This window comes from Suricata suricatta, chromosome 2 (assembly GCF_006229205.1).
Source record: "Suricata suricatta isolate VVHF042 chromosome 2, meerkat_22Aug2017_6uvM2_HiC, whole genome shotgun sequence".
Classification (NCBI taxonomy): Eukaryota; Metazoa; Chordata; class Mammalia; order Carnivora; family Herpestidae; genus Suricata; species Suricata suricatta.
The window spans coordinates 100,428,651-100,450,173 of NC_043701.1; positions in this window are offsets into that span (position 1 = coordinate 100,428,651).

Here is a 21,523-nt window from a genome sequence, read left to right on the forward strand (position 1 = left end):
TATGACTTACATAGAGCTAAATTTTCTTGATATTTCTTATTATTTTTCAGTGTTTTAAATATGATATTTTGGCACATAGACAATACAATTAAGTAAAACCATTCCTAGTAATCGTCCATTGTAGAAGACAAAAGTTTTCATTCACATGTATGTGATATTTTCAAAGTTGTAATTATAGCTTATGTGTACACTTGCATTTAAAGTAATAGCCTAACAAAGATTTAAATGTGTTGCATGCAGAAAATTATTTTTATAACTCTTTTAATAGTTTAATTATATCCCATTCAATTAGGCTCCCTTTCAAAAATTTCTTTTAATCTTTATTTATTTTTGAGAGAGAGAGAGAGAGAGAGAGAGAGACAGAGTGCGAATGGGTGAGGAACAGAGAGAGAGACACAGAATCTGAAACAGGCTCCAGGCTCTGAGCCTGATGCGGAGCTCGAACCCACGAACTGTGAGATCACGACCTAACATGAAGTTGGATACTTCACCCACTGAGCCATGCAGGTGCTCCTAATTAGGTTTCCTGTTTAAACTTAGTATTCACCCTAAGCCACGGCTATACTAAATGCCAAATCCAGTGTAATAGGTAACCATCCCACTTTTCCTATTTTAGCTTGTTTTCTGTTTATATTACTATTATAAATATCAAGTCAATTAACATATTCATGCCTCAAAACATTTTTCTTTCTCTCTTTTTGATCATTTTTCTTAAAATAAGTTCTTGAAAATGACAATGGAGGTCCTTACTACGTTCTGATGCATGATTTCACATTTATACTGATTCAGCCAGTGGTACACTAATGTTCTCAGATCTAACCAGGGATGGAAATAATTCCTATTATTTTATTTTAATGTTTACTTATTTTTGAGATAAAGAGGGTAAGCATGCAAGCAGGAGAAGGGCAGAGAGAGAATATCCCAAGCAGGCTCTGCACTGACGTGGGGCTCAACCCCACCAACTGTAAGATCATGACCTGAGTCATGAAATCAAGAGTCAGACTCTCAACTGACTGAGCCAGATACCCTGTAAATTATTATTAAACTTAGAACATCTTTTAGAGAAGGTTATATACCCAAGGTTCAATGTTCTAATAAGATAAACTATGAAAGTCCAAACTTCTTTGTAATGACTCATGACAGAAGGAGAAAGTTTCATCACGGCCACTGGGGAGAAGCTCTTTGATGCCATGCATTTTTGATCTACACTCAGAAAAAGTGTAAGGTTATTGTTAGAAAAATGGGAAAGTTTCCTTTACCAGTTCATCAGATTCATTAAGATAATTGGTTACTGGAAGGCAGAGGTGAGTAGCAGCAAAGGAGGAGGCCGGGTAAGAGACAAGGGAAGCTGACAGAAACAAAAACAAAAACAATAGAAAAAATAAAATGGAAACCAAACTGTCTAAGGAAGCAGTTGAGATGAAGGGATGTGGAGACCCAGTAGTAGATGACACACCAGGAGAGAGAAGGAGATGTCACAATTCTCTTCATCCCCTTCCCACAGTCTCTGCAGTCATGACCTGGATTTAGGGCCCGTAAGTTTTGATTGAAGATGTGGGAGGTGTAGCAGGTGACATCAGTGAAACACTGGTCTCTGGCGGTCAAGTATACTGATACACAAGGACATTGGACCCCCTGGTGAGACACACAGAAAGGCAGAGCAGAGCTCAGCTGCAGATGAGTGCTTGGCCTCATGAGGACTCGATGGTGGCATGACATTTGGTTGGGTACTTCAGGGAAGCTAAAGATAATGATTTTGTTGGTGGTCCCTGGTTCTTAATTGGATCAAAATCTTCATCCATTCAGTTCTTTACTTGTAGGACATGAGTGTTACAAGTGCATGAGAAGCTTTCAGATAAGACTTTAACTACATTTAATTCCTTCCTTTGCTTCTGGCATCAAGGATGTTGGAGAAGTTTAGGTAAAAGTTTGATAAATCTGTCTGAACTTTGACAGGTTCAGTGACAGTTCTGCCGCCAATGTGAGTGGAATTTTTAGCCCATGGTTGGGTACAGTGTCAAGATCTTTATTTGGGGTAGGCATTCAATGCAATGGAGGAGACAAAGGTGTATCCAGGGCAGACACTACTTGATGATGAATAATGAGTCTTGGGAGCTCGAGAACTAGTCCCTGTGGGGTGTATTTAATATTATAATTTGGGGGCACCTGGGTAGCTCAGTCAGTTAAGCATCCAACTCTTGATTTTGGCTCAGGTCATGCATGATCTCACAGCTTCATGGGTTCAAGCCCCACATCAGGCTCTGCTGACAGGCTGGAGTCTCCTTGGGACTCTCTCTCTCTTTCCCTCTCTCCTTGCTTGTCCCCTACTTGTGCTATCTCTGTCTCTCTCAAAATAAATAAATAAAACTTTTTTAACAAGTACCCAGTTCCATGTGCAGAGTAAGTCTCTCCCCATCAATTTGCAGAGGAATATCTCATAATATATATTAATATATATATACACATATATAATAGCTTGTTTAACAGTCAAAGGCCCAAGAATTACAATTGAAGGCTCAGAGAGAGAGGGGGGGCTGCTATGGGTTATTTGAAACACCTCTCTATGCAGTATGTTTACTCCAAGGAAGATGCTGACCAAAAATGGTGGGGGTGGGAATGCCCAGCTGGCTTAGTTGGAGGAACATGCAACTCTTGATCTTGGGGTGGTGACTTCCAGCCCCAGGTTGGGCCAGAGATTACTTTAAAACAAACAAACTTAAAAAAGAAAAGGTGGCAGGGTTAATGCAGAAGGAGTTCCACCCATATCCACCAGGAATGGGGGAGGATGACCATCTATATTTAGAGCTAATTCATCCTGAGTGCTTATGGGGATTGCAGGATATTGGCTACTCTTTCCTTCCTGAAATCCCCCTCATTGATCTGAACCAAGGGATTTTTCTTTGTCATGCTTTTTCTTTCATAAGAGAGAGCTTTCCGCTTTTCAGTGTCCCCTCCATTCATGTCTTCAAGTGGGTGGTGGTGCACGGGCTGCCTAACTGTTTGATCTGCAGGGCCACGCATTACGTCAGGTCCTGTCTCGTCTGATTCTAAAGCCCCTTTCAGAATGGCCTGCCAGGCCCTGGTGTTCAGCTAATGGGGCTGTTTCTCATTCCCATTTTTCTGTTTTCAAATTCATCTCCACTTTCTGGTTTCACTCCACCAACAGAAGGAGAGGAGGCTGTCTGCTGTTACACTGGTCTTCCTTCATTTCTCAAATGGTGTCTCGGAGGTATTTTCTGGCCTATCAAGAAAATCTACAGTTTTATCTCCTTGTGTGGTTTGCATAACTGAATTATAGTCCAATCCATTTTTTACCAGATGTGTTTGGGGTGTGGCTATTTGGAGATTTTTATCTACTTTTCTAGCCCTTTCTGTTTTTGATGCTGACCCTCTGGTTGATGGTTGGGAAGGGATCCTGCCAGTCCTTCTCCATGTCAGTTCAGTCAGTTCTTAACCAGAAGCAAGGTGCATGGGTCTGACCTTGGTCAACATGTGTACAAGTTGACATAAGTCAGGCAGCCCTGGGATATAGGTCCCAAAAAGGATTCTAGATTCTTCTGTATTATTTGCTGGTCTTTATTTAGATTTAGGGACAACTTTCATTATAGCTCTGAAGTTCAGGGCTGGACTCAAGGTTTAAATGCTACAGTTGTGGACATGCATCTGATAATCGTGGCTCATGAAAGGGATGGATCCTTGGGGGCAACCGGCATTTTGGCATTTTGGTCTTTTAGGAGAGCTGCCAGGAAAAGGCAGAGGGTGTGGACAAGGAGAAGAGGAGGGACCGGGAACAGAAGGGGAGAGAACAGCATGAGAGGGAAATAGGAGCTCTGGATAGAGGGAGGCATTTACTTGGGAGATAATGCAAATCTGTTCTTGCTTACAGTTGTCAAATTGCTTATTAACTTCAGCCCCAGAATCTTCTCATGAAGCAATTTTTAATTAAGAATTTCGTTTAGAGGCCGCTGCATAACAATCAAGAAATGCTGCCCATCAAACTTGCGAAATTGCATTACTTTTATTTTTGAAGATACCTCTCAAATGAGCAATGGTGCCCAGATCAGATGTTCCCAAGAATGGTCCCTGAAGGTCCAAGGTCATCCTTGTGGAGGATACACCATTTGGAAAGGATGAGGAATGTGTGGAGAGTGCATGTATGAAGTGGGTTTTTCCCAGGTAGAGCAGGCTTACATGCCCCGGGAGAGGGTGACTGTGGGTAGGAATGTAGCACTTCCAGTCTCAGGCCTAGACCTGATGGTGGTGCACCCCCAAATGCAGACCCCATGATCTACATACACCCTAGCAGGTGAGAACCACAGAGAATCCTGTCTCTGAATCGAAGTCAAGCTCTCAGGACACAAAGTCAAGGCAAAGGAGAAAGTCATCCAGTTTAGTGGGGACCCACTGCCAAGTTTATCCCAGTGGATGGTGGTCTCTTGATAGGGGCAAACCCACCAGCCTGTGGAGCCACCTCAAATGGTTTTGTGAGGCCTCTATTCCACCCCTTGACTCTCCTTATGATGACAGCATGACACATAATGACACCACAGAAGAGCAAAAAGGAATGATAAGAAGTGAGCGAATCTCACCCAGGGTACCAAACAAAGAGGACCTAATAACAAAACCCAGTACCAAACTGGGTACTCAGCAAAGAGTTGAGGAATTCAAAGTAGAGAGAACAGAGTTCTCACCCAGTGTTTGCTGGACTTGACAGGAAGTGAGCGGCAGGGCACGGAGGGCGCTCTGTGGGCACCATACTTGGTGGATGACCAGGGCCTGAGATGATGGGCAGTGCGGTGGTGCAGACCACACCCCAGAGGAGCCTCCATGAATAACCATGGAGATACATGAAGAGCAGCCAGCTGTGAATAAGTGAAGTCTATTTATTCAGAGCTCCTTATAGCAAGAGGATCAGCCCAACTGTGCCTGTGCAGCAGAGGAAGTTGAAGGTGGTTACTAGAATTGGGGGATCCCATGAAAATGGTTAAGGGAGTGTATTTGGCTCTCTGATTGGAAGTAGGACCAAAAGTTAAGGAAGCTGTCTGTTACTGATCACGTCCTGGCCATTCAGGGCCAATTGTTCTAGAAGTTACTGTTTAGCATCCTGGGCTGTCACTTGAGATAGCAGTCTGGCTCTCATGATTCAGCAAGATAGCTTGCTGTGTTGTTTATCATAAATAAGGAGGGTGGGTTCCTCTGACAGCCTGCTGCCAGTGGTGGCTCAGATTTCTCTGGTTATACAGAGTCTGGCCATTGTCTGTCTGTGTATTCGATACCCGGTGGGTAGAGTAAGTGATTTTCAGCAGCTACCTTTGTCCTTCATCCTGACAAAGCTTATCTTCCCCTGAAAATTCAAAATAAGTCCCTTGAAAATTCAAAGTAAGACAAATTCCTTGTTATTCAGTGCAAACCTCAAAAATTGGAAAATCTAAATAAATAGTCTTGACACGTGGAGAGGCAACCATGGGTCACTTTGCTGAAAGTTTTGCCTGGAGAAGGTGAGAGCTGGTGGGAGTTACAGAGACAGGCTTATGTCTAAACGTCTTTTAATTCATTAGCTGGGAATGAAGGAACAGAGAAATCCATCCCATAAATGGAAGGTCACTCAAAATCTCTCTCTCTAACTCCTATGGAGGAAAAAAGGGAGAGTTCCCTCCCTATTGTTTTTGTATGTTTGTTTGCTTTTTTGAACTTCAAGTACAGAGTCAAGTCTTGGGACTTCATATTTTGCCATAGTTCATCATGGCTGGTCTACGCAAGCCCCAATTCTAGCCTTTGAGTTTCTTGTGATGAGTGTCATGGCTTTGCTCTGATTGGCCAGTGCCTTCTCCAAGACAGACATTAAATATTTTAAATAGCATTCTGGGGTTCCTGGGTGATTCAGTCAGTTAAGCATCCAACTCTTGGTTTTGGCTCAGATCATGTGTCAGGCTCTGAGCTGAGAGCACAGAGGCTGCTGGAGGTTCTCTCTCTCCCTCTCTCTCTGCTCGTCCCCTGCTTTCTCTCTCTCATAATAAATAAAATTTTAAAAATATTTTGAATATCAAAATATCTGTATATAACTGCCATGTTTAAAAATCTTTTAATGTTTATTTATTTTTGAGAGAGAGAGAGAGAGAGAGAGAGAGAGAGAGAGCGAGCGGGGGAGGGGCAGAGAGAGAGGGAAACACAGAATCCGAAGCAGGCTCAAGGCTCTGAGGTGTCAGCACAGAGCCCAACGTGGGGCTCAAACTCATGAACCGTGAGATCATGACCTGAGCCGAAGTTGGACACTTAACCCGCTGAGCCACCCAGGCGCTCCTTTTTAAAAATTTTTTCTTACGGTTATGACTATCATGTTTAAATTTTCTCATAAAAAGCCTATGGTTTGGTATACATGCATTTGTACTTTATGTGAGTGACATTATGAATATGGTTCTGTTCTTTTTTCACTCAGCATGCATTTTTAAGATCTGTCCCTCCTACTAGGTGAATGCCTGTCTCACTTTTCCTAGTTGCCCAATAGCGGATGCTGTTTGTTCCCTTGTCAGACATGTTCAATGGGGCCAAAGCATTCATCTGGGGACTTAGGGATGGTGGCCACTAAGTTCTCACACTTGTCCCCTTCTTCAAATCAATGTCCCTGCTGATGGGTCCCATGTCACTGTGGGAATATTGAATTATCACCGCCAGGGGCAGTCGCTGACAGACCAGTGTGCAGGTGTGGCCAGCTCAGTCCCTTGTCTCTGGTTAAGACACTCTGAACCGTGGCACAATTTACACCACAGAGCTCCCCATCGGGCGAGGCTAAGGTTACACCTCTCTGGAAATGTATATTTGCCCAGCTTTTTCCTCTGCTGTTCTCTGCTCCCCTCACTTTTCTGCAGGTTTCTCCTGAAAGCACCCAGCTGATAAATCATTATATAAGAATCAGCATCTCATGTCTACTTCGAGAAAGCTCCATCCAGAACAGGGGGTGCTCCAAACTGTATCTACTATGCTTTCCCCATTCATCCACATTGTCTTTACTGATGCCACAAACATCTCACTAACTAATATTCTTGTAAACCTGTTTAAAGTATCTTTTCTGCACACATTCTCAGGAGTGGAATTTCTGGGTCATGGGGTTAAGCCACACTGTGTTGATGAAGTCCTTGTAGCTTGCTATCCTTAAGAGTTCTGTAACTCCAGTAGACTCCCACTCTGGGAAGTTGAAAGTCCCTTAAATTATTGCTGAAATTCTGTTTTCATATAGGCTCATCTTTGGCCATTCAGATCAATTAAAAAAAAAAAAAAGGAATGGGTTGTCCCTATATATCCAATCAGCAAATCAATTGGTTCTTATTTAAATCAAACTGTGTATACATGGTGTGTGGGTTTCAGAAACAGAATGTTTTCCTTTTTTATTTTCTTTTTTCAAGTAGGCATCATGTCCAGCATGGAGCCCAATGCAGGGCTTGAACTCAAGACTCTGAGATCAAGACTTGAGATGAGATCAAGAATCTGGTGTTTAACGGACTGGATGGAGCCACCTAGTGCCCCGGATGCTTTGCGCGGGATGCTTTTCTCGCTTGGGCACCAGCCCCACGTGAACGCCTTAACCCTTTATCTTCCTGTCTACATCTTCATCCTTCCCCCATCACCAAGGAAATATACCAGGGCCATCCCAATGTTCCCTTCCTTCAAATGACAACTTTTGATAGATCTCAATCTGGTCAAAACCGTCGTTGAGTACATACTGTGTGCCAGGCACCGGAGCGGCTCTGGGGACACAATTCTCACAGACACATTTTACCTAATTCAGGTGTCGGTTGAGTCAGTATTTGAACTGCCACTTGGAAGTAGACCTAATGGCTTGGTTCAGCTTCACAAGCAGGGTGGCTAACTGCACGAGGCAGGGCTGTGGACAGCTAAGCGATGGACGGGGCTCACAGCCCGTGACGGATCAGAAGCGGAGCCAGCGCACAACTCATTTATCCAGATTCCCGCTGCTCTTTGTATGGCCAGAACTGGGTGAAAGTGTCAGGGAGGAAAATGAACATTTTGAAATGACAAAGCTTCTGGCATTCTTTATGTTTAGTTTCTCGGTCCTATTTAATCCACTCCAGGGTAACACCTTAATAAATTCTAACTATTCAGGGAGGGAGTCCCAGGGACCAGTGATTCATAACAGAATCAATCAAAATAGCCCAGGCTCCCACTAGACATTTAATGATTACGTAGTGTTTTCAGGCAATCATCCTGCCTCCTTCTCTTCTTTATTAGCTCACGTCCTTCTCCAGCTGGAGGTTGGGTAAGGCTCTTTCTCTCTTCAACCCAGCTTCTTCCTGAGCCTTAGTCTTTTATCTCTACCCTCTTCATTTAGCCTCTATTTTTGTTATGTTGTCCCGGCTGCTACTTTGTTTATCCTTCCTAAAAGGCTAATTGTCCTCATTATAGCCCTTAGTACTGCCTTCAGACTCTACTTAGTACTTCACACGTTCCAAATTGTGTTGTAGTCATCTTTGAAATTCGCTGGTAATCATAGAGACTTTCTGCTTTGTCCTTAAACATTCTCACTCAGTAGGTCATGGTGGAGCTTGAAAATCTGTGTGTTTTAAAATGATTCCACCCTACTTATAACCCTACACAACAGCCTGCAAATTCTCACTGGCCTATGTCAATTGAGCCTAAGAGAGTTATAAACAATACGTATAGTTCTATATGTATTAACTATATGTATAACTCTCTCTATATGCTATTTATCACATATATATTAGTATATATATTATATTAGCATATACATAATTATTAGAATATACAACATACTATGTATACTATGTATCTATATCATATATAGTGTATATATTGATATATAGTATATATAATACATATATATTAGTGTATATCTGTGTGTACATATATATAAATATAGATAGATATGTATAGATAAAGATATAGATAGAGGCACCTGGGTGGCTCAGTCAGTTAAGCGTCTGGCTTCAGCTCAGGTCATGATCTCACGGTTCATGGGTTCGAGCCCCCGTCAGGCTCTGTGCTGACAGCTCAGAGCCTGGAGCCTGCTTCGGATTCTGTGTCTCCCTCTCTCCCTAACCCTCTCCTGTTCATGCTCTCTCTCTCTCTGTCTCTCAAAAATAAATAAAAAACATAAAAATAATTTAAAAAGAAAAGATAGATATAGATAGATACAGATTATAGAAATATAGATATAGACATAGCTATATCCACACAAACTTTTCCCCAGACCTACCCTAGCCCCAGCCAATCCTCAACCCCCAAGCATTCTTCTATAAATTACTCTATTCTCCAAAAGAGCAATGCTTTGGAGGTGCAGAGGTGAGCAGGGCTCACGATGAAAACCCAACCCAGCATTTTCCCCTTGTCTTCAATTGATACATCATTATGAGAAAGCTTCTGCCTGGCCTTAACCTTCTGGCTGACCTGAACTTGAGCAATGTGTAGGACACCAGTCATTCACCTCACTTTAAAGAGTAATGAATTCCTCTAACTTTATCTTTAGCCTTTGTTTTCCACTATTTCCCTTCCTGCAAATTTGTTTCTGACTTCTTTACCCCACCTCACTCCAAAATGGGAACTTACAAAAACCTGGTTCCAAGCCATTAGACAACAACTTGGATATACCATCTACTTGATTGGATAACCCACAACAAATTTTCCCTAAAAACAAATCTGAGACAACCAGAACCCTAAATATTGTCCCATGCCTTTTCAGTAGTTAAACATCCTGATAAATTAACACCATTTGAGGGAAGGCAGGATAATCTAGACTCCTTACGTGATATCATCCATGATGTCCACCATGCAAGGAAACTACTAGATTTGTAAAATAAATAAGTAAATAAGTAAGTAAGTAAGTAGTTAGGAAATGTGACCCATAAACAAAGAAAAAACAGACAACAAAAATAGAACCCAAGATGATTTTGATGTTGGAATTAGCAAACAAACAATCATGAATGATTTCAAAGACTTAAAGAAAAGATAGGCAAAACATGTGGACCTCTATAAAGAAATGGAAACTATAATAAAAAGTCAAATGGAATTCTAAGGCTGAGCTGTAACATATTTAAAACATATAATTTGCTGGATGGACAAACTGGACATTGAAGAATGAAAAGTCAGTAAACATAAAGATAAACTAATAGAAATTACCCAGTAGAAGAACAGGAAAAAGATAGGTTGGAAATGTGAACAAAGCTTAGTAAATATTTGCACAACATCAAGCAGTCTACATATATATAATTTGAGTCCCAAAAGATAAAAGAGAGATAATATGTTAAGCAAAAGAAAAGAAGAAGCAATGGATGAAATTGTATGTGGAGACAAAAGGCATCAGCTTACAGATTATAATATTGTTAGCAGACTATGATAAATTAGGAAAACATGTTTTAATGCCTAACGCAAACTATAACGGTAATACAAATGTATTTACACTGTGAAAAAATGTAGAAAATAAAAATAATTGTTAGACTATACTTGATTAAAATGAAAATCAAGCAGTAGAAATTGAAACAGAACTGCAACCAAAGCTTATCACAATATCAATAATTATACTAACTGTAAAGGTAATAAACACTTCAATAAAAAGACAACACTTTTCAAACAAGATTTTAAGAAGTAGTACACAACTACCTTCTCTTTAAGTCATAGGAACAATAAATATAAGGACCTGAAGATGTTGATAGTAAAAGGATAAAACATTAGGTCGAGTACACAGGAGACACTTGCCTTCATAACAGATAATAAGCACATGTGGATTAAATGATTATCTTGCTCTGCCTAACAAATCATAAAAACACAAGACACAAAGGAACAAACTTCTTTTGTATAACTTATCTGTATCACAGGATAAAACTCAAGAATATTTATAGGAATAATAAAGTCATCAACCAAGGAAAAAATCCACAACTTTTGTTATCTAATCAAAGATTACCTACCAGACATTCTAAGAAGCAAAAACAAAAAAAAAACAATCAAAACAAACAAACAAAAAAAAAACCACACACACACACACAAAAATCATATGAGTATAAAAATCAATCAGTAGAGACTAATTCAGAACTAGCACAGATATTAGAATTAATAAACAAGCACAATAAAAACAGTTACTATATCTATGTCATGTATGTTCAAAAAGTTAAGGAGAGTCATAGATGAAATGAAAAAGACACAAATCAAACTTTTAGAGATGAAAACCAGAATAACTGAGACAAAAAAAATATCACTGATGGATATAATACCACATTGTATACCACAGAAAAAGATTAGTGGGGGCTCCTGGGTGGGTCAGTCAGTTAAGCACCTACTTTGGTTCAGGTTATGATCTCATGATTCATGGATTCAAGCCCCGTGTCAGGCTCTGTGCTGATAGCTTAGAGCCTGGAGCCCTCTTTGGATTCCATTTCTCCTTCTCTCTCTGTCCTTCCCCTGTTTGTGCTCTGTCTATATTAGAAAAAAAAATTAGTGAAGTATAAGACACAGACATTGAAGCTACACAAAATGAAACACAGAGAAATAATTTTATTTTAAGAAAAGAGCATCAAGAGCTTAGGAGAAACTTTAAGCAGTAAAGCACATATGTAATTAGAGCCCAAAAGGAGAGAAATTAAGGAAAGGGTCAGAAAGCATTTGTAGAAATAATGGGTGATAAAGTCACAAACTAAATAAAAATTGCCAACTCACAGTTCAAAAAATCTCAACAAAACTCAAGCATATCAGGGCCCAAGTACAATCAAATTGCTCAAAACCAGCGAAAAAGTGAAATCTACAGCTGAAGGAAATAAATGAGACATTACATAGAGAAGAACAAAGGTAAGGAAGGCAAGAGATTAGATTTCTCAAAGGAAGCAACACACGTGATAAGACAACAGAGCAACATTCTTCAAGTTCTGAGAGAATAGAAGAAAAACTGTCAATGTAGAAATCTACCCCATGAAAAACTATTTCCCAAAAAAAGGTAAATAGATAATTCTTGTTCATAAAGTATAAAAGCTAGAAGAATTGATCAACAGCAGTCTTTCAGATGGAAAAGAATAACATAATATGGAAATGTGTATTTATATAAATAAACAAGACACGACATAGCAACTACATGGGTACATACATACGATTCTTTTCTTCTTACCCAAGTATTTTAGAAAAGATAGTTGACGACTTACACAACATTTAAAAACAATGCAGCATTAGGTTTATAACAATATAAAACTGAAATGTATAACAAAAATGTCATAAAATTTAGTGGAGAAGAAATTATAAGGACTTATTCTATAAATAAGGTGGTATAGCATCATGGGAGACAGACAGTGATAAGATGAAGATTTACAATATTAACTCTAAAAAAATTTATTATTTCTTTTAAGGGACATAGTTAGTAAGCCAAAGAAAGAGATAAATGAGCAAATTATAAAATGGGCTTATTGTCCAAAACAAAGCAGGAAAAGAAAAGGAGTACATAGAACAGATGAGACAAGTAAAAATCAAATAGAAAAATGATAGGCTTAAGGATAACCATATCTATAATCACATTAAATGTAAGTTATTTACATATTTCAGTTGAAAGACAGAGATTGTCCTATGAAGATAATCATGATCAAGACAACTTTACACTACTTATAAGAAACTTACATTAGATAAAAAAAACTTACATAAAAATGGTCAAAGTAAAAAAAAAAGTTGAAAAAGATATGTCATCTTGTCCTCAGTAAAAATTATACTAAAGTGGCTAGCTCAATAACAGACAAAGTAGATTTCAAGTCATAAGTATTACCAGGAATAAAGAAGGCCATGTAATGAGAAATGAACCAAATAATCAAGAGGACATAAAAATCCTAAATGTTTAAGTATCTTATAGCAATGTTTCACAGATGTGAAAAATACTGATAGAAATTCAAGAAGAAATAAGCAAACTCACAATTATACTGAGAGATTTATTTTAATCTATTTCAATAAATAATAGGAAAAGTAGATGCAAAATCCAAAAAGATAAGAAAGATGTGACCAACACCATCAGCTACTGAGACCTAACTGACATTTCTTAATCTCAACATTTGAAGGCTACACATAATTTCCAAATCACACATCCCATCTACCAAGATAGTGCATATTCAGAACAACAACAACAAAAAAACAATAATAGTGCATTTAAAACAATCCAGTGGAATTAATAATAGAAATCAACCATAGACTGTATTAGGACAATCACCAAGTATTTCTATGTATATAAATAAAACTTCCAAACAACACATGAGTCCAAAAGAAAGCAAAAGAGAAATAAGAAAGCTTTCTGAACTAAAGGTATGAAAACATATTGTTGTCTGTGAGATTCCACTCAACAGTGTTTAGAGTTTCCCTCTATAGTATATTTCCTGCTCTTATTTTCATACTAGAAAAGAAGACATCTCAAGTCACTGGCCTCAAAATCGACTTATAAAGGGAAAAAAAAAAACAGAAGAAGACCAAATGAAACAGAAAATAAATTGAAGAAGGAAACTCATAAAGATCAGAGAGGAAATCAACAAAATTGAAAAGCATAACACAACAGACAAAGTCAATGAAACCGGAAGCTAAAATCATAAACCACTGGGGCACCTGGATGACTCAGTCAGTTAAGTGTTTGACTCTCCATTTCAGCTCAGGTCATGATTTCAAGGTTTGTGAGTTCGAGCCCTGCTCAGAGCCTAGGTTTGCTTCAGATTCTGTGTCTCCCTCTTTCTCTTTCCCTCTCCTGCTCATGCTCTGTCTGTCTCTCTCGCTCTCAAAAATAAATAAACATAAAAAGATATTATAAACCACTAGCCAGCCAGTTTGGGGGGGAGCTCTCAAACTACCAATATCCAGAAAGAAAGAAGTAATATGATTACATATTCTACAGTTACTAATTTGGTAATTAGTGTATATTATTAACAATGTTATGCCACTATATTGGATAACTTAGGTAAATTGATAAATTCCTTGGAAGACACACCCACTTAAAAGTAATAATCTGGTAACAATATATCTATTTAAAGAAATTGTATTTGTAAGTAAAACCTCTTTCCACAAAACAACAGCAACAACAAAACTGTAGGTTGAGAAACATTCACTGATGCATTTTATACAACTTTTAGGAAGAAATAATACCAATTCTACAGAAACTCTTCAATGAAATTAAAAAATAGGGATAACTTCTAACTCATTCTATGAGGCCAGCATTACAGATACCAAAATAAGGCAAAGGTATTACAAGAAAAGAAAGCCATAGACCAAAATTCCTTATAAATATAGAAGCAAAAACTAAGAATATAATTTTTGGAAATAATACCTCCCAAAATATATAAAAGGATAATAAAGCATGACCAAGTAGTCTTCTTTATTTCTTATAACTGTATAGGAATCTGCAATTATTTGAATGTAAAGTTTAGTTTTAAAAGATTTCCTGTTATGCCATTCGCAAAAATAAACTCAGAATAAATGAAAGCCCTAAATGTGAGACCTGAAACCACAAAATTCTTAGAAGAAAACATAGGCAGTAATTTCTTTGACATCAATCATAGAAACGTCTTTCCAGATATATCTCCTCTGGCCAAGGAAACAAAACCACAATTAAATGATTGGAACTACACTAAAATAAAAGCTTTTATACAGTGAAGAAAACTATCAGCAAACCCAAAGGCAACCTATGGAATAAGAAAATATTTGCAAGTCATATGTCCAACAAAGGATTAATATCCAAAACATAGAAAAAATGTATACAACTCAACATCAGAAAGGCAAGAAATCCAATTAAAAAATGGGTAGAGGACATGAATAGACATTTTTCCAAAGATGTACACATGGCCAATAGAGACATGAAAAGATGCTCAACATCAGTCATCATCAGGGAAATGCAGATTAAAACAACAGTGAGATACCACCTTATATGCATCAGAATGACTAAAATCAAAAACACAAGAAATACAAGTATGGGCAAGAATGTGGAGAAAAAGGAACTCTCCTGCACTGTTGGTGGGAATGCAAACTGGTGCAGTTGGGAGATTCTTTAAAACATTAAAAACAGAACTATCTATGATCCAGTAATTCCACTACTGGGTGCAATCACTAATTCAAAGAAAGTGTAATCACTGATTCAAAAAGATAGATGTACCCCTATGTTTATTGCAGCATTACTGACAATAGCCAAGATATGCAAGCAACCCACGACTCCATCCATAGATGAATGGATAAAGATGTAATTTACATTTGCAATGGGACTTTACTCAGCCCTATAAAGGCATGAGATCTTACTATTCACAACAACGTGGATGGACCTGGATGGTCGGTACAATGCTAAGTGAAATACATCAGTCAAGAAAAGATAAATACCATATTGTTTTACTCATATGTAGAATTTAAGACACAAAACAAATAAACAAATAAGGGGGAAAAGGGAGAAACAAAAAACAGACTTTTAAATACAGAGAGGAGGTGGGTGGGGGATGAGTGAAATAGATAAAGGGGATTAAGAATATACTTATTGTGGTAAGCACTGAGAAGGGTTACAGAACTCAGAATCATTATAATTTACACCTGAAACTAATGTAACATTATATGTTAATTACACTCAAAGTGTGTATATATATATATATATACACATACACACACACACACACACACACACACACACACACACACACATATATATACATATATATATAGTCCCAGCAGACAGAAATGTATTAAGCATAAAAAAGACAAATCTCTGGAAAAAAAACAACTAGATTTTATGGCTCATGATAAAGCTGGAGTAATCAGCTAAGATTACTAAGTGTGCCTAAGGCTAAAGATAAGCAACTAGAGCAATGGACTTCCATTGAAAGTCCAGAAATAGTTCTGTATATTACATATGGACCACTGATCTTTGATACATATGCAATGCCAATTCAGGGGAGAATAAATAGTATTTTTCCACAACTGCACCTGGAAATGTGGATACCCACTTGCAAAAAACAAACTTGAGTTTATACCTCACACCTCACACAAAAATGACCTCAAAATGTATCATAAATATAAACATAAAACTTAACAACAATAAGATGTTTAGAAGAAAATATGAAAGAAAGCTTTTGTGAGACTTCTTTAAACAAACATTTCTTCGGTTAAAAACAAGACTCATGACCCATGAAAACATTGACAAATTAAATTTCTTCAAAATTAAGAACTTGTCAGGAAAATGAAAATAAAGGTCACAGACTGGGAGAAGACTCTTTGGAAAGATATATTGGATAAAGGCTGGTATCTGTCTTACACAAACAAATTTCAAAGTTCAATTATATAAAGGAGACGGAGAGATGAATAGGTCAGTGAAAGTAGTCTGTCTGAACATAACTGTGGATACATGTCATTATACATTTGTCCAAAGCCATACAACGTATGACACCAAGAGTGAAATCTGATGTGAACTAAGGACTTTGGTTAATAAGGATGATTACAGGTTCATCAATTGTAACAAAGGTCCCACTCTCCTGGGGGCTACTGATAACACAGGAGGCTGTACGTGTTGGGGCTGGGAAAGTGAGAATATGGAAATCTCTGTACTTCCCTCTCATTTTTTCCCCTGTAAGCCTACAGCTGCTGTAAGAAAATAAATTCTTTAAAAACTCAATAATGGGGCACGTGGGTGGCTCAGTCAGTTAAGCGTCTGACTCTTGATTTCGGCTCAGGTCATGGTCTCAGGGTCTGTGGGACTGAACCCCGCATGAGGCTCTGCCCTGGCAGTGCAGAGCCTGCTTGGGATTCTCTCTCTCCCTCTTTCTCTGCCCCTTCCTCCGCTCGCACTGTCTCTGTCTCTTTCAAAATAAATAAACTTAAAACAATTAAAAATAATAATAAAATTCAATACTAAACAAATAGAAATAAATTACAAAATTGGACAATATTTGAACAGATATTTCACCACAGAAAATATATGGATGGCAAATAATTACATGAAATGATGCTAAACCTCATTAGTCATTGGGAAAATGCAAATTAATACCACAGTGACATGCCATTACACATCTGTTAAAACAGCTAAAACACACACACACACACACACACACACACACACACAGACACCAACTACTGGAAAGAATACGAATGAATTTGTAGTAAGCTGGTGGCAGGAGGACTCACAAACACTGCTAGAAAGATCGTCAATGGTGGAAACACTTTGGGAAACACCTTGGAATTTCTTTAAAATTTGTTTGTACCCAAGTCATGTGTTTCAGCCGTGATCTTACCCCGGGGAAAGAGAATAAATGTGCACAATTTGTGTACAAATGTTCATAGTAGCTTTATCTACGCTAGTCCATTGCAACTTAAAAATGAGCAAACACACACACACACACACACACACACACACACACACACACACACCAGCAACAAATAAACCATCACCAGGTAAGTGGGTAAGCAAACCTGGAATATCTACAAAATGGAAAACGTGACTCGATTAATACCAAGTAATAAACTCTAAATATACACAGCAGGAGTCATAAATCTTACAGCAAATGTCAAAATAAGCCAAATTCTCCTCTCCAAAACAAACAAAAAAACTGTGTCATTCAAGTTGTAGAAAACTCTAAACTGTGCAAATTGTTTTACAGTGAAAGAACATATGTCATCAGTGGTTTGGGAAAGGAAAGCTCTAGAAAGAGGGGTCTCTGGGAGACGTGAGCAGATGTTTGGGTTGGAAGATACATTCCACATCTTTTTTTTACTGTTTATTTCTTCTTGAGAGACAGAGAGAGAGAGAGAGAGAGAGAGAGAGCAGGGTAGAGGCAGAAAGAGAGGGGGACAGAAGATGTGAAGCAGGCTCCATGCTGATAGTAGCAAGCCCAATGTGGGGCTCAAACTCACAAACCATAAGATCGTGACCTGAATCAAAGCCAGATGCTTAACCAGCTGAGCCACCCAGATGCTCCCTCATTGATAACTGACTTTATCAAAATTTAAAATTCCTGTTCATGAAAATATACCATTAAGAAAATGAAAAGGCAAACCATGGACTAGAAGAATATTCATAATACATATATCTGCCCAAGCACTTCTAGTTAGATAAGTAACCCCCTCAAATCAATAATCAAAGTAATGCAATAAAAATGAGCAAAAGACTTTGTTGGGGAAGGTCATCATGAAAACGTGACCACTTATGGGCCCATGAGTGGGCCCTGGGCACTAGGGGGTCCTTGTCCCCTCCGTTGTCCTTGGAGTGTGAATTCTCCTTCCCTTTCCTGCTCTCAGAGGCAGCTCCAAGGACAAGATTTGAGACGGTGATGTGATGTCGGGAACACCCACAGGGTATATGTGACTGAACCCAATTAAGGCCTCTTTATAAACTTTTAAGATCTAGCCAGCAGATACAAGGATCCATTCCTTTTGGTGCTGCTCAAGACAAGACTCATACATAAGATCCCTTTGCTTAGTGAAACTGTCACCTACCAGCCTGGAGTGACCACCTCTTTCGTCGGTCTCTGCCTGCGCTTTCGAGTTCAAGGACCTAATTTCAGACTATGCCCTGAACGCTCCCAAGAGGGTTATGAGCTGACAGACTTGAACAGACACTTGACCTAGGAAGGGGTATGAAGTGCCGACAGATACATAACAAGATGATCAGCATTGTCTTTGGCAACACGCAAGTTAAAGCCACGATGGGATATGAGCTCCTGTCCGTCCAAAGAGATAAAAGGAAAATGCCAACTGCCTTGTCTCCTACGTGACTAGAGGAATGTGGAAGAGTCCAACCACGCTGGAGGTTCTTTGGTATTTTCCTTGGTGTTTACTGGTATAATTAAACACTCACCTACCCTACATTCCAGCCGTTCACTGTCAACGGGCCCTGAGTGTTGCCATGATATTGCAAAGGACGGAGGGGGAGAGTTGTCAGTAAAGGAGGAAATAACCTATTTATCATTGGAGACAGTGGCTTCTGGCAACGTCAGCCAACGTGTGGGGCTAGTATATAGCCTGGACAATGCTCACACCTGTCACACTGCTGTGCCATTAACTTTCAACCTATGCAGCTGATATCTATGCTTTTATCTTCCGTCTTACAACCTTGGCACTCCCACTGCCTTAATCCCCTTCTGTATGTGACTAACATTCCTCTTCATCCACTCTTTGCTCCGTCATCTCCTCTCCTGGGAAGCTTTCTTGGACTCCCTAGTCTAAGTTCTAGAATTCTTGGTGGTATCTCATCAGCTCCTTATACCTGTACATAACATTTTCAGAGAATGCATTACTTTTCTTTCCCTGTAGTGCTCTGGGTAAGCAGGGATTGTGTCCCCTGGCTATATGTTATTATATCTTGCCCATACCCTGGGATATAGACACCCTTTGATAACTATTACCAGAATGAATAAGAATTGACTGAGTCTATAAATCTGATATTTTGGGGGTTCCTGGATGGCTGAATGAGTTGAGCATCCAATCTTGATTTAGGCTCAGGTCATGCTCTTGTGGTTGAGAGATGGAGCCCCGCATTGGGCTCTGTGCTGAGCGTGGAGCCTGCTTGGGGTTCTCTCTCTCCCCATCTCTCTGTCCCTCCCCTTCCCTGGCATGCGCTCTTTCTCTGTCTCTGTCTCTGTCTGCCTGTCTCTCTCTCTCTAAATAAACATTTAAATCTAAAATTTTCAATACTGAGAAAAGCTTTTACATATTAATATCCTAATTCTTTTTTTAAGTGTTTTTAATGTTTTATTTTATTTTTGAGAGAGAGAGGGAGAGAGAGAGAACACAAGCAAGGCAGGGTCAGAGAGAGAGGGAGACACAGAACCTGAAGCAGGCTCCAGGCTCTGAGCTGTCCACACAGAGCTTGATCTGGGGCTCGAACTCACAAACCTCGAGATCATGACCTGAGCTGAAATTGAACATTTAACTGACTAAGCCACTCAGACACCCCTATCCTAATTCTACTCATTATTAAGTTCTGCTTCACCTTACTAAGTAAATACAATTAATTTTTCCTTACTATGAAAATAGGATCAGTCATAATTCAATATCCATCTTGTGCTATCATTTATATTTCAAATCTTAGATCACAATGATAAAGGCAGACTTAAAATGAATATAAATAGCATTTTGAGAGGAAAGTTCCAAACAAATTATGACTCTGCCTTTAATCATTTATAATTTAAGTTCCTAAATGAAGGTATTTACACAAGCTGAAATCATGGCTTCCTTCTGGGGAAACAAGAATGGAGACAAACATCACCAAGCACCAGGAAAGTCCTTTGGAATCTTACTGATTGGTGAATTCCTTTCTCTTTGTAGAGCTCAACACTGGCCACACAAATGCCTGTCCAGTATTGACAGGAATGTGCCAATTATGGTCCATATTTGGTGAATTTCTTTGCAGCCTCAGAATATTAGCAGGACCTGAGAAGATACCTCTTCCCATCAAAAAGGCTTAATGGGGGGCACCTGGGTGGCTCAGTCAGTTAAGCATGCAACTTCAGCTCAGGTCATGATCTTGCGGTTTGTGAGTTTGTGAGTTCGAGCCCCACATCGGGCTCTGTGCTGACCGCTCAGAGCCTGGGCCTGTTTTGAATTCTGTGTCTCCTTTTCTCTGCTCCTCTCCTGCTCATGCTCTGTCTATCTCTATCTCTCAAAAATAAATAAGCATTAAAACAAATTTAAATCTCTTAATAGAGGTCAATATATAACTGGCCATTAGGTAATGCCCACTTTTTAGAATAAAATAAACTTTGTGTTATTGTTTCCATGTAATACACTGATTTAAAACAAACTCTTCTTAAAATTGAAGAAACAATTATTTTGAGAAAAGATTCTCTCCAACTCAATCCCATTCACATACATCATGATCCTCGCTTTGGACAAAGTGTTAAGACAGGTCTTCTTTGCTAGCTGGGTATTTACTAACTAAAGTAACAATTAGTAACTAACTATAATTTAGGAAATGATAGGAAACATTTAATATTCTTTGACCACAAAATTCACCACCTATCAAGATGTCTATTACATGAGGCATCCTACAGGACATGTTAAACTTGATCTCTGGGCAACACCCAACTGAGACATCATAACATGATTAGTGGGTGAATATGGTGGACGGCAGCAGATGGGCGTATTGGGAGCATGGAGATATTAACACCTGTTATCATCCGCCACCAGCTTACTACAGGTAATCTACATACCCCTCATTTTCTAGGAAGTCAAGAAGATGAATTTAGTCAAGAAGATGAATGTACACACCTAAATGGGAGCAAGGTCAAGCTTATCTGACACAGACACGGGCACATTTGGCAGATCAGAAGTAAAGTTAAGATGCTTCTCTTTTCTAAGACATGTATCCAGTAGAAAGGAAGCTTATAAAAATAAGATATCTCAGAGTAGTAAGAGCACATTGATCATTCAAAACCTGCCTGTATATTGCTTTGGGTAGTAATGACATTTTCACAATGTTTATTCTTCCTATCCATGAACAGGGAATATTTTTCCATTTCTTGGTGTCTTCTTCGATCTCTTTCATAAGTTTTCTATAGTTTTCATCATATAGGTCTTTTACATCCTT